The sequence below is a fragment of the Oryzias melastigma genome, linkage group LG20 (genome assembly GCF_002922805.2).
Source record: "Oryzias melastigma strain HK-1 linkage group LG20, ASM292280v2, whole genome shotgun sequence".
Taxonomy (NCBI): Eukaryota; Metazoa; Chordata; class Actinopteri; order Beloniformes; family Adrianichthyidae; genus Oryzias; species Oryzias melastigma.
Window position 1 is genome coordinate 21,831,471 of NC_050531.1, and position 14,185 is coordinate 21,845,655.

Consider the following 14,185-nt stretch of genomic DNA (forward strand, 5'->3'; position numbering starts at 1 on the left):
ACCTCCTCATCACCTCGGTTTCCTGCACCAACATGACCATTGAAATCTGCACCAATGACAACTCTCTCATTTCCAGGGATGCTCATCATCACTTCATCAAGATCCAACCAGAACTTCTCCTTCTCTTCCAGCTCACATCCTACCTGTGGGGCATACCCACTAACAACATTGAACATGACACCCTCCATTTCTATCTTCAGACTCATCACTCTATCTGACACTCTTTTTACCTCCACAACACTCCTAACAAACTCCTCCTTTAGGATAACTCCTACTCCATTTCTCTTCCCATCTCCACCATGATAGAACAACTTGAACCCTGCTCCTAAACTTCTAGCCTTGCTACCTTTCCACCTGGTCTCCTGGACACACAGTATGTCTACCTTTCTCCTCTGCATCATGTCCACTAACTCTCTACCCTTTCCTGTCATAGTTCCAACATTCAAAGTCCCAACTCTCAGTCCAACACTAGTGACTTTCCTCTTCTCTCTCTCCCTACGAACCCGCCTTCCTCCTCTCCTTCTTCCACCAACAGTAGTCCAATTTCCACCGGCACCCTGTCGGTGAACAGCACCGATGGCGGTCGTTGTTAACCCGGGCCTCGACCGATCCGGTATGGATTTCGTAGGTCTGATTCACATATTTGATTTGGCAAGATTTTACGTCGGATGCCCTTCCTGACACAACCCTCTGTATTTATCCGGGCTTGGGACCGGCACAATGAGACCCTGGCTTGGGCCCCCTCGTGGCTACATTGCATAATCTTATATAGTAGTTTATAATAAATTAAATAAAGCAAAAATAACCTAAAAATCAATTTGGTGACAGAAAGAGCCGCTGTTTTCAGAGAGCTAATGCAAAAGAACCGAATCCCTGAGAAGAGCCAGAATTCATCACTATTGTGGAGGGAAACAAGGAAAGACCGTTGTTTTTACTTTCTCTGAAAGATTTGGAAGGATTCTTAAAAAAAAAAAATAAATAAATAAATCCTAAAAACTGATTATTTCGAATTTTTTTAGATTTATTTTTAGTCATTCTTTAATGATAATAAATGTAGACTGTTTTGAAGAGATATAAGTTTAACTTGAGCAAATTGACTAATGATAACTATGATATTTGCAGCAGAAAGTTGTGTGTGGGGGGTGGGTTGGGGGGGTGAGTGAATCAAGATTGAGAAACACTGGGTTAAATTGACAGCACGTCTGCACTGCAATGATGCTTCCTGATTATCAAAAAAAATGTAAAATAGATTGTGGAGGGAATGTACATCAGTACAGACTAAATGTCCTTACCTTTTTGGATGCTAGTGTGCCGTGGGATTTTTTTCATTGAAAAGTGTACCTTGGCTCAAAAAAGGTTAAAAAACACTGATCTACACACTTGGTGCGAATGGCTTTGCTGTGACAGTAGTCCTTTAGAGGTATGTCCTATTTCTGACAAGCTTAGAAACTGTCTTGGAAGGTGGGAAAAAATGTAACTGTTCTGCTTCTTCAATACAGGAGAGTCTCATCTGTGTATGGTCAGTAAAGCAGCCTAACCAGGAGTTAGGTCAGACCAGCGATTTTTAACTATGGCTTAGAGCTCACGCTGGAATGCATGAGTCTTCAACTGAGTCACATTCTTTTTTGTCTGGAATTTCCATTCATACCAGTTTTTTCCTAGAAGTACTAATAAAAAAACGTAAAAAAATGTGCGTCCTATTAAGTCTTTGTAATATTGTTTTGTCAAATTTTTGCCGTGCCGTTGTGTTTTTTTATATCTAGCTGCAATTGTTCGTGCGGCATGAAAGCCTTTTTATGAGCTTTACTTTCAGCTGTCTCACTGGACAAATGTGCCTTTAATAGTTTCTAAACACAGAACATGATTGTTAGATAAATTGTCCTCAATTTTGGTGCCACCAGGGGAGCGCGACCTCTGACCTCCAGCAAGTACAGGGTGATGCCATTGTAGCCATTTGGGCCGCCTCAGCCAGTGTGCTCTAACTGCACTCTCCCAACCAACACTGCCTCTGCCACCCAACCTCACACACTCTAATTTATCCCCCACTGCTCAACCCCACTCAACCGCAAGAAAAAGCCTTTTTCTTTGGTCTTTCTGAGCAGTCCCTGTGGTTCAGGAGTCAAGAATTCAATTAGTTAAAAAAAAGAGAAAAAAAGAGAGAGGATGCAACAATACAGCGATAAGGAGGTAGATTGTGCGTTCCCACACGTTAAATACAGGGCGCTTTCCCTGGGGCCCACAGAGCCAAAGGACCCACACCACAGGAGGCAAGAATAATCACAGATCCCTCTGCACCCCCTCATTACACACAGATTCTCACAAATGCAGCTTACATTCCTCACACACACACACACACATCTTAATGCAGACCTGCATTACAGACGAGCATTCTTCTGGACTGACACACCTTGCAAATGTCCCACACTTACCATAAACAAACACAAAGTAATATTTAGAATAAAAATAAGCAGACATTTACAATCACACCACAAACGCACAACAAAAAAACAATTTTTCTGGTTACAAGTCGTGTTTACATAGCCGTCACTCAGTTGATGCTCAATTGAGGTCTGTCTTCATTCCACATCTGCTCTCAGATTCAAACAGCATTAAGATGAATCTAGTACTTTATGCCTTGTGTGCACAAATAACAATAATCAAATAACACTCTTATTTCAGAGCCAAATGAATAGAACTGGTGAGACCGCTTGTGGGCAAGATATAGACACATAGGGTATCTGGCAGGGAAACAATGAATTTTCCCACAACAATTTTGACAATGACTTTATGCAAATACTTAATTTTTGCACTTTTCATATTATGCTGCCTACTTCTCAACAACAACTAAAGTTGTCATAATGAGTGTCTTCCAAGCATACACTTAAAAAGTTTTTTTTTCATTCAATTAGAGGTGCAATAACATTTTCCCTTCTTGTTTTCTATTTTTAGCTCTTCTGCACTTCAAATACGCTTCTCATCAATATCTATGCATCAGAAAAATGATCTGATATAGACAAAAGAAACATTTCTTTTCACATTTCTTTTCACATTCTGTTTCTTTTCTTTCTATGTTCTTGATTAATTATTGGTTTTCTGCTTGTAAGTTCTCAATTATTTAGTTTGTGATCATCTTCAGTTATTTTCATGTCAACTGATATTATAAAACAGCAGGATCAATTAGGATATCTACAACGTCACTTTTCTGGACTGAGATGTCTGAGGTCCTTCTAGGAATCTGCTGTAGCCACTCCTCCAGTTTGGGGGTTAAGGTCTGAAGTGCAACTATTCTTGCATGTTAATCTTTATTTCCCACAGGAAGGATCTTTGGTCTCTCATTCTTAGCCAGTTTTGGAGGTGTTACCCCCTTTTACTTTTGGAGTTCCAGTTCATATTCTGCACACATTCCTGTATATTAATCCAGTCACTTGGTTGTTGCGCTCCATGGTAGCGACTGAACGCTAAGAGAATGGACAACCCAGAAATGACTCAGAACCAAGCAGTTGCTGAAGATTTATTTATGACTTTGGATGGTGGGCGAGGACTATTTATTGTACTGAAGGGGACAGTGGAGGAAGGCATGCAGTAGGAAGCATCTCTCAGCCCAGTAGGAAGTATGAAGTGGGTTTGACTTGTAGTTCAAATTGGCTGGTTGTACAGGTGAGCAGAATGAGCCCTGATAGTAACGAGGGACGGAAGGTGCGCATTACACCATGTACACTTTTCCGGCCAGCATTTCACACCCTGCAGTTCTGTGCTGGATTATTTCCTCTTTGCCCTACAGGGCGGTCTCAAGAGTGTTTGGGATGTCTCATTCCGCTGTCCACTGCATCGTCCACAGACTCACTGAGGAGGTGGTGTCTATTCACCATAAGGTCCTTTCAAAAAACCCCTGAGGCCCTGGAGGTGGTGTCCCATTGGTTTGCAGGGTTGGCACAGCACAAAGCTTTCCTCAAAGCTGCCGGTGCCATTGACGGATGCCACATCAGGATCAAACCTCATAGTGACCCTGATGGTCATGGCTACAAAAACAGAAAACTGTTCCCCTCCATCATCCTGCAGGCTGTGTGTGGCCATCGGGGCTGCTTCATTGATACTTATGTGGGCTGGCCAGGGTTGGAGCATGACTCCAGGGCGCTCCGCCACAGTCCACTGTACAGACAGTCGGTCTACCCTCCTCCGGGGGATTTCATCCTTGCAGATGGAGGATACCCGTGCCTCCAACGCCCACTCCCCCTCATCACTCCCTACAAACGGATGAATTCAAAGGATTCAAAGGATTTATAATGTCAGACCAGTGGACAAATTAATGTCACTGGCAGAGATTGGAACTCAGGTCCGGGGAAAAATATAAACAAACAAATGAACAAATAAATAAAGTAAACATATAGAACACAACAGTCACACAGAGTTCAACAGCCAGACAGCTTCAGGGAAGAAGCTGTTTTGGATCCTGGTGGTTCTGGATCTAATGCTCCTCAGCCTCCTGCCTGATGGGAGTGGTTGGAACAGACCATGTGCCGGGTGGGTGGGGTCTTTGATTATGTTCAGACCCCTCCTCCTGCATCTTATGATGTAGAGCTATGTGGTGGTTATTAGCTCTCCCCCCATAGTTCTCTGGGTGGCTTTTACCACACGCTGCAGAGCTTTCCTCTCAGCGATGGTGCATCTGCCGTGCCACAAGGTGATGCAGGTGCAGAGGACGCTCTCCACAGCAGCATGCTAGAAGCTCATCAGGGCTGAGCCTCCAAGTCCAGCCCGCCGCAGCTTCCTGAGGAAGTACAAGTGCTGGTGGGCCTTTTTGACCAGTTGGGAAGTGTTGGTGCTCCAGGAGAGGTCCTTGCTGATGTGCACACCCAGATACTTATAGCTGGAGACAAGCTCCACTGGGGCTCCATCGATGTGAAGGGGTGGGGTGGGGCATCTGCTTTTCCTGAAATCCACCACCATCTCCTTGGTCTTCTTCACGTTGATGCAGAGGTTGTTCTCTCTGCACCATTGCACCAACATCTCCACCTCCTCTCGGTAGTCAGACTAGGGCTGGGAATCACTGGGTACCTCACGATACGATACACGATACATGGCTCACGATATCGATAATATCCCGATACTGTGATAATTGGTAAAAATTCTCTCTAATAACTAGCATTATATAGAAAAACATGTTTTTTGGGGAAAATATATCCCCATTTAGCTTTTTTAGCTTAAACACAATCATAATAAACAAGTTCTCTTATTTTGTGCAACATTATATAGACACTTTTGCTGAAATCAGTAATACTATGTCTTTAATAAGCATTGAATACAACCAGATTGGAATTATCTGTCAGATTCAATGTTAACAATAGTAAACATGATCAGCAGTGACACTACTTAGTGCAGAATTGTTGTAAGCAACAGAGCAAATATTAAATAAGCCAAGTAGTGACAGCTATCTACCTCCAAAAGAACGTCACACCACAGGATGATGAATATAATGTTTTACAGCCTCTCTTAAAATTGACCTAATTTTTTGTGCACTTTTACCTCATTTGAAAAGGGCTGAGCATCCAAAAATGAAGGCTGATTTACTCAGACTGTTACTTGAGATTATTTTTCCAATCTTTATCTACTTTCCATTTGGTCAGTCAGCAGTCAATAGGGAAAAACCTTAAAACGCACATAATAATGGCAATAAATAAAATTTTAAGTGCTTCAATTAATTAGCAACATCCCTAATTTTACAGTGAATTTGTGTACTTTATTTTAATTAATAACGAAACGACGAAAAGGCGAATGACGGTGTCGCAGCCCAGAGCGCACGTTGATTATAGAGCATGCTTTTGGAATGATGAAGACAAGATTCAGATCCATCCTCTTGCAAGCGCTGGAGGTGCATCACATCTTTATACCTCATGTAAGTGAACACATAGCAGCTTGTTCAATATTCTTTTGAATATATGTCTATAAATGTATATTTAATTTATATATTGCAGGTTGTCGCAGCTTGTTCCATCCTCCACAACATCTGCTCCTGTGCTGACGACACCGAAGCCCCAGAGGATGAGCCAGAGGACGATGTGGAGGTGATGGTGAGGAGGAGGCTGGTTTGGAGGCCACCAGCTGTGCCCTCTGGCGGGACCAACTACCTGATGAGGTTTTTGTCCTGGGTACCACCAGACCTTGATTACTGGTAACAGGTAATTAAATGAATAAGTGTTTTTTTTTAATTGCTTTCTTTTTAAAAAAATGTAAGACTGTTCATGCATTATATCATATTTATGGATCATTTTTGGTCATGCAGCATCCGTTGACTGCCAGCCCTGCAAACCCTGAAGATGGATGATGCAGTCTACAGTGAAGATGCATCCTTAAACTCTGCAGACCATCCTGCAAGATGTTCCAATCACCACCCAGAAAGCTCCAGTCCCAGGTCTCAGTCGAAGCCCCCCATCCATGTCGACTATCTTTGTAAATAGTTGGAAATAAAAGTGTTACAATGATTGACAATTACTGTGTTTGATTTTTACCTTTATCTATGTTAAAAAAGCAAACATTTTTAATACATCAAATATAAACTTCATTTATTTATTCTGGGCTGCACGGTGGCGCAGTGGTTAGCACTCTTGCCTCACAGCAAGAAGGCTCCAGTTCAAACCCCGGCTGGGGGATTTGGGACCTTTCTGTGTGGAGTTTGCATGTTCTCCCCGTGCATGCGTGGGTTTTCACCGGGGACTCCGGCTTCCTCCTACTGTCCAAAAACATGCTTCATAGGTTAATTGGTGACTCTAAATTGCCCCTAGGTGTGAATGTGAGAGTGAATGTGTGTGTGATTGAGGCCCTGAGACAGACTGGAGACCTGTCCAGGGTGAACCCCGCCTTCACCCATCAGTAGCCGGGATAGGCTCCGGCACCCCCGCGACCCCGAAAGGGAAGAAGCGGTCAGGAAAATGAATGAATGACTGAATTTATTTGTTCTCAGAAATTGAATCAATTTATTTATTGGCAGTTTTTTCCAGCATACTGAAACGTTGTTCAAAAGTCTGAGGCTCCTCTGCCTCATCCCCTCCCTGATCAGGTCTAGAAGCTCAATACTGCTTCTTCTTTTTCTTCCAGCTGGTGGTTCACTCCTTCCTTCCTCTTTCTTCACTCTCCTCTCTTTCACCCACTGCTGTACTTATCTGTGGAGTTCACTCACGGATAGAGGAAATTAGACAAGGGAGACTGATGGAAGGTCTCTGTCTTAATGCCTCATGCATGTGGTCAAACCATTCTCTCTCCTGATGCTGGATTCTTATCCTGGACACAAAGAATCATAATAGACGGCACAAAGAAAAGAAGATACAAACCTTTTTACAACATGCATATTTAACGTGTGTCAAACATCTTATATTCTTCACCACACATCAACATAGTTATTAGTTTTTTTTAAGGTTGTCCCACTGTTTTTGGCCTGTAAGGGAGAAACTTTTTCCAGCAGATCCATTTTCTTCAGGATTGTCCTGAAAAACACATAAAAGAAAAATGGAGAGATAACAGGATAATCCCTCTCAAATATGTTTCACATTAAAACACACAAGACACTAAACTCTACTGCAGCTGTCACCAACTCTGTTGCTGCTTCTTCCTCAGCTAACATTGTTTCAGTTACTTCTGCTCACCTGGCTTAAGTGTGTTCAGTTATCAGAAACTAAACTCATCCAATCCAGCAAACCAGGAATAACTGAAGGAGGGTTATCTGCAAAACAAGCAGGGCAGTGTCGAAGAACAGAGTTGGTGACACCAGCTCTATTATGACGAAGACGTATATAAATGTAGGATTTACCTCCATGCCACAGCAGCCAAACATTTGTCACCATTGAGGAGATGATCATTTTAACCCCTGAGGTTTATAATTGCTGCTGTATGCTCTTTGGTCCCTAAAAAGATATAAAATAACTTTTTAAAAAAATGTGTTTTCATTAAGAAGAAGAAAATATAAATTTATCAGTTAACAGTTTTTACTTACATTTAAAAGAGAAATTTATTCCAACTCCAGGTCCTGCATTAAAGTCCGCCTTTGTTGTCAGAAAAATCTTTGGGGTCAACCACAATGCATCCTGGGATATGAGGAGCATAGAAGTTTACACCAGAACAGTACTTGAAATCGGGAAAACTGTGGGAGGCAGCACACAGACGGGGTTTAACTATATTTTCTAGAATTTAACAAGTTTATTTTAAATTGTCAAAAATTTGGCAATGACCAGCAGAAGCAGGGCATACTCGCATCTCTAAGCTTCATCACTGTATTTTGTTCACTTTTTGCACGGTCTGACATAGGATTCAGCAGGAAACTACACCGCTAAACAAGAGCCTTAGCTGTTATTTTTATTGAAAGCAGGAAAAAAAAGAAAACTTTGTCAACCAAGTTGGAACAAGGAAGCAAGGACGTTAACTACTTCTGATTGGTCAGACGGATGACATATGATTAAGCCTTCAAGAATGACTGGCTGAGACAGTTGAAGAGGACTTTTTGAAAACTAGAGTCAGCAGCGGCTGAATTGCAGTGGCGTCATTCTTATCAAAATGTCTTTCACAGAATCAAATAAACACAAAGTAAAAAGCCTTTTTTGATCTTTAATATTCCAAAATACTCAGCGTTTTATCAGGGTCTGTTTGGATGAACACAGATCTGATATCCTGGCGATGGCAAATGTTTTTGGAGCAGTGAAAATGGCTCATTTCCCATGGTACACATGAGGATCTACCTCGGCACGGCAGTGTGCTTCAGGTCACTGGTTGAAAAACACCGGAATAAGGAGACAGTTGCTATATGGTTATCTGTGGTCGCTCGCATCGTGTTAGCAGAAAGGCTGACTAAGTTTTGATGGCTGAACGCTACAGGAAAATGAAAAATAACATAAGAAAAGTTGCACATTTTTTGTGCTCTATTACTATGGTCCCCAACTATTGGGCAGCAGAAGAACTAATAAATTATAAAGTTTTTTTTTTATATATAAGACGGAAATCTTTATTTTGAAAATTGACTAGGTTCTCTCGATTAGCCTTAGTGCTAAAACAGTCTGGCAGTGTGTAGCACAAGAAAAGTTGCATGTGGAACCTTTCTTTCCAAATGGATTGGATAAGTTTTGAACTTTTTACCACTCTCGGCTAATAATATTGTGTTATATTTGTAAATTGATAAAAAGACTATATAAAAAAAAAAAGAAAAGATGAGGGTTTTTGCTTTTTTTGGGGGGGGTTGAATGTACAGTTGGGCAAGAAAGTATTTGGCAGTCACCAATTTTGACCACCAAACTCACTTAATAAGATGTGAGGTCTCCAACCTTTACCATTAGCGCATTTCAACAGTGAAAGACACAATGTAATCAAATAAATCCAGGACATCCCATTGTATGGCTTTTAAAAAAATATATGTAAATTGTTGCAAAGGAAAAAGAATTTTGTAAATATGAACAGTACACCTTACCTCTTTGAAATGTGATTCTGCTTGATAATGACCGAGGTCAAATGTTTCCTGTAGGTTTTAACTAAGTTTGCACACACTAGCTGGTATTTTGGCCTTTTCTTTCAAACACATTTTCTGTGGAGCTATTATGTTTTGGGGTTGTTGCCAAGCAACACAAACTTTCAGCTCCACAGATTCTCTATTGGATTGAGGTAATGGGACTGAGAAGGCCTCTCTAGAACCTTCAAATGCTTTTGACTTAGCCACTCCTTTGTTGCCTGGGTGATGTTTTTAGAATCATTACCACACTGGATGACCCAGCAAGCTTCACCCTTAATACTCTCACTGGTGGAAGATTTGTGCCCAAAATCTCACCAGTCATGGTCAAATTCAGCCTTTCCTTGCAATCAGCAGCTCCAAAGCACCAATGTTTTACAGTGGGTAAGTGTATTTGGAATGTTAGTTAAAGTCCCAATATGTGTAAAATATGTTCTCCACATTTGACTCATCTCCCAGGGGAGCGGTGGGCTGTAGACACGCTCGGTAACCATTTGGTGGTTTAACCCCCGCTAAGTGTCAAGCAGGAAAGCATTGGGTCACATTTTTAGTCTTTCGTACGACTTGGCCTGGATTTGAACTCACGATCTTCCAGTCTCAGGGTGGACACCCCTCCACATGGCCACTGAGTTGGCGTTCTTTGCCCTCCAAACACAATGAGTGGTGTTTAAACCAAAGAGCTTCACTTTCGTCTCATCTGATCACAAGACATTCTCCCAATCCTCTTTTGGATCATCCAGACTGTCTCAGGCTTAAGGTTGGGGGGACTTTTCTAGCACTGCAAGATTGTGATCTTGTTTGTTGCTAATACTAGCTTGTTTAACCACCTCTTTACCTGGTGAGATGACCAGGACATTTTACCCACTGTTGTCAAGGAAAGAAGGACCATGCTAATATCTAATATATGTATTTTGGAAAACTAGATGTAAATGTCACAGTGTTTATTTCACTCAAAATTCAAAATTCAGCGCTTAACGATGACACCTGTCGGTTAGTACATCAGTGATTTCTAAGGCTTATTTAGGATAAATATTTGACATACCTTAAAGTACCACGGACGCATTTCCCAAAGGACATATAATATGCAAAATTATCAATAGCATTGACTTTTATAGCTCTTTTCTACCTTTCTCAAAGGCTTAAAGCGCTTTACAGTCACACTAATTCACACATTGATGGTAGCTCTGCTGTCGAACACTGGTGCCTACCTTCCACCAGAGGCAATGAGGGGTTCAGTGTCAGACACTTCGACACATGAGCGGGCTAGGTGGGAATCAAACCTGCTATCTTCCTATCAGAGGTTGACTGCCCTACCACTGCACCATGGCCGCCCCTAAAGCTGATAGCCACCTTATAATTACCTTTAGGTAACTAGCAGGGATACTTAGTGTTGAATGTTGCTGTTTGTGCTCTTCTCTGCTATAAAAAAAAAATAATCATTTTTTGGTACTAGTTGTGCAATAGGTAACCGGCTGGATGGCTCAATTGAACATGTGATATAAAGTTTTCTTGAAGGCGGCTAGGTGGCTCAGTGGGCTAGGTGAAGGGCTGGCACGCAGGAGCCCTGGTTTCAATCCCCGGGGTGTCCACTGATCCCCATCCAGATTGGGTCCTTAGGCAAGACCCTTGACGCTGCTGCACAACTGGGTCCCTGTGCCCCTCAAGTACAGGGTTGTGTCAGGAAGGGCATCTGGCAGAAAAATCACTGTCAAATCACTGATGCGAAACAGTGGGTGCTGTTTCACCGTGGTGACCCTAAAAGGGATAAGCCGAAAGGTGAAGAAGAAGGAGTTGTGCAATAAGTAAGGGATAAGACGCAACAAAGTGTGCATTAAGAGAAACTAACGCACGACATGGAGGCCTGAACCGTCATCTGCAAATTGGATGACCATGGCTTCCCGCTTATACCATGGTAATTTAAAAAAGAAATAAATGTTCAATCAATATTTTGTACTTTATTATTGTTATTTATTCGGTTTAGATCCATTTTTACCACAAAAAGCGGACTATTTGATACGTGATGCGGCTTGTTGTCACGGTGACATGGTAAGACTGTACAGAGTCTGAAGCCGTTACAGACCTCAACTGCAGCAGTAAAGTGTTGCACTTTTGAAAGGAAGACCTGGACAAATGAGGATTTTTTTTTTACTTTTTCTGAAGTTAAGTCTTTAGTGAGCAGCTAGAACATAAACAGCACACAATCATCGTCTCTGTTTCATTTCTTGACAGGTCTGGTAGACTTCGCTCTTTTGACCTGCTCAAAAATCGGAAACTCAAAACAGAAGACTACACTATTTATGTCGAGTGATGTGTCTTATGAGTAGGAGAATAACTCGGCATGAGTAGTGTAGTCTTCTGTTTTGAGCGGAAGACTACACAGGAACGTTACTTCCATCTCTCTGTGGTCCAGTTTGTGCTCTAACCATAAATAATAAAATTGAGGGAACTTTTTTTTATTGTCTTGATGAAAATCAGAAAAACATCATAAGCGTTTGAAGCTAGAGTGGTCCTGCGCCCTACAACGGTACTCGCGGCTGATTTCCTGGCTGCTAGGCAACTAACCACCGACGGGCAAACAGAGCGATCTCCGCTGCCCAACGACCCGCAGCCGGGAAATTCGACCTCGCTAGATCTTCCGGGCACCTGGACAACAGCGATAACCATCAGCTCTGCCGGAGCCAGGGGAGCGGAGCTAACTAGCTTGCTAAGCTATCCACCGGCCAGCTGGCTAGCATTGCCGTCCATCCAGCTCAATGAACTCTGTGACGGGCTGGCAATCCATCTAGGATGTATCCCACCTTTGTCCAATAGTGACTGGGACAGTTTCTGGGAACCATCTTGAATGTTTACTTTGGTTCTCTGAAAACGTCACATACTCAAGGCTGGTCCCTGATTGGTTGACACGCCGCGTCAAGCTCGCCGCGCCCACTGCCAAAATCACGCTGCGGTAGATCGCATCTTTACATTGAGTTAACATCGAAAGTTGATGCCTCCGCAGCGCGTGCCGCGTTCAGTTTGAAAGCACCATTAAGCACTGGAATTGTAAACAACTTCTTAATTACCACTACATGAGAAAATGCATGCACTTAATGAGATGCACAAGTGACTCGCGCATGGCAAGTACTTCAAAGACAACAACAGACAATACAACAAACACAATACACCAGAGAGCTCCTGCGACGCCGATTTGCATCGGCACCATCATACAGATTTCAACAAAATAAAAACCTGTCAATAGTAAATCCAAATACATATACATACCAATAGTAATACTGTATAAAATCAAGCAGCACTACATATTTTATCCAATGTTGACATTATGCTGAGTTACAAATGTGGACAAAATTGTTGGTACACTTTGGTAAATTTAAGAAAAACTCACAATGGTCATAGAAATAACTTGAATCTGGCAAATGTAATAATAAATAAAATTTCAATTAAATTTAACAAATGAAAGTAAGACAATTGTTTTCAACCTTGCTTCAGCAGAATTATTCATAAAAACAAAATCATGAAACGGGCCTGGCCAAAAATGATGGTACCCTTAGAAAAGACTGACAATAATGTGACGAAAGGGGTATGTCAGTCCAAGATGTGTTCAGTATTTCGCATCATAGGTTTCTAAAATCTATGTTCATATCATCTATATAAAGGGCTACACATAGCCTCTGTGCTGTTTGGTGACATGGTGTGTACCACACTCAACATGGACCAGCGGAAGTGCTGTCTGACGGCGGCGGTAAATGGCATAGACTTTTATATCTCTTTCGCTACCTTCCTCAAAGGCCCACGGCGCTTCACAGTCACAGATGCATTCACCCATTGACACACTGGTGGTGGCTCTGCACTAGCACCAACCTCCCATCAGAGGCAATGTGGGGTTCTGAGTCTTACCCAAGGACACTTCGACACATGGGCGGGCAAGGCTGGAATTGAACCTGCAATCGTACAATCAGGAGTTGACCGCCCTTCCGCTGCACCGCGGCCACCATCTGAAAACATAAGAAAGACAATTATAGACGAGCATGTTAAAGGAGAAGGCTATAAGATCATCTCCAAGCAGCTTGATGTTCCTGTGACTAAAGTTGCACATATTATTCAGAAATTTAGGATCCATGGGACTGTAGCCAACCTCCTTGGTCAAGGCCGCAAGAAGAAAAATTATGATAAATCAAAGAAAAGGATAATACAAATGTTAAAAAAAAGCCAAGAAACACTACTGAAGAGATTAAAGACGAACTTCAAGTTCAGGGAACATCAGTGTCAGATCGCACCATCTGTCCTTGTTTGACATAGAGTGGACTTAATGGGAGATGACCCAGGAGGACTGTTGAAAACAAATCATAAAGAGCCACAAAGATACTGGGAGAATGTTTTATGGACAAATTAGACAAAAATTGACATTTTTGAAAAGTCACATCAGCTTTATGTTCACAGAAAGAAAAATGAAGCATACGAAGAAAAGAACTCTGGGTAACGCTTTATATTAAGGTGTCCTTGTTAAGTATTAATAAGATATTAATAAGCATTAGTAAGATGCTTATAATTTGCTTATTTACTTATAAAGATATTAATAAGCCGCTTATTACCCTATTATCTAAATTATGGCGTGGTATCAATAAGATATTAATAAGAATTAGTAAGATGCTTATAATTTGCTTATATGCACTTATAAAGATATTAATAAGCCGCTTATTACACCAT

The 14,185-nt window shown here is 41.7% G+C and overlaps 1 long non-coding RNA gene across 1 annotated transcript; it reads left to right on the plus strand.

Moving 5' to 3' along the window:
• The first annotated feature begins 5,629 nt into the window (after positions 1-5,629).
• Positions 5,630-6,466, plus strand: LOC112151137. Its single transcript, XR_002920079.2, has 3 exons — positions 5,630-5,893; positions 5,973-6,176; positions 6,281-6,466. It is a non-coding gene; the product is annotated as an uncharacterized LOC112151137 (long non-coding RNA).
• Positions 6,467-14,185: the final 7,719 nt, after the last annotated feature.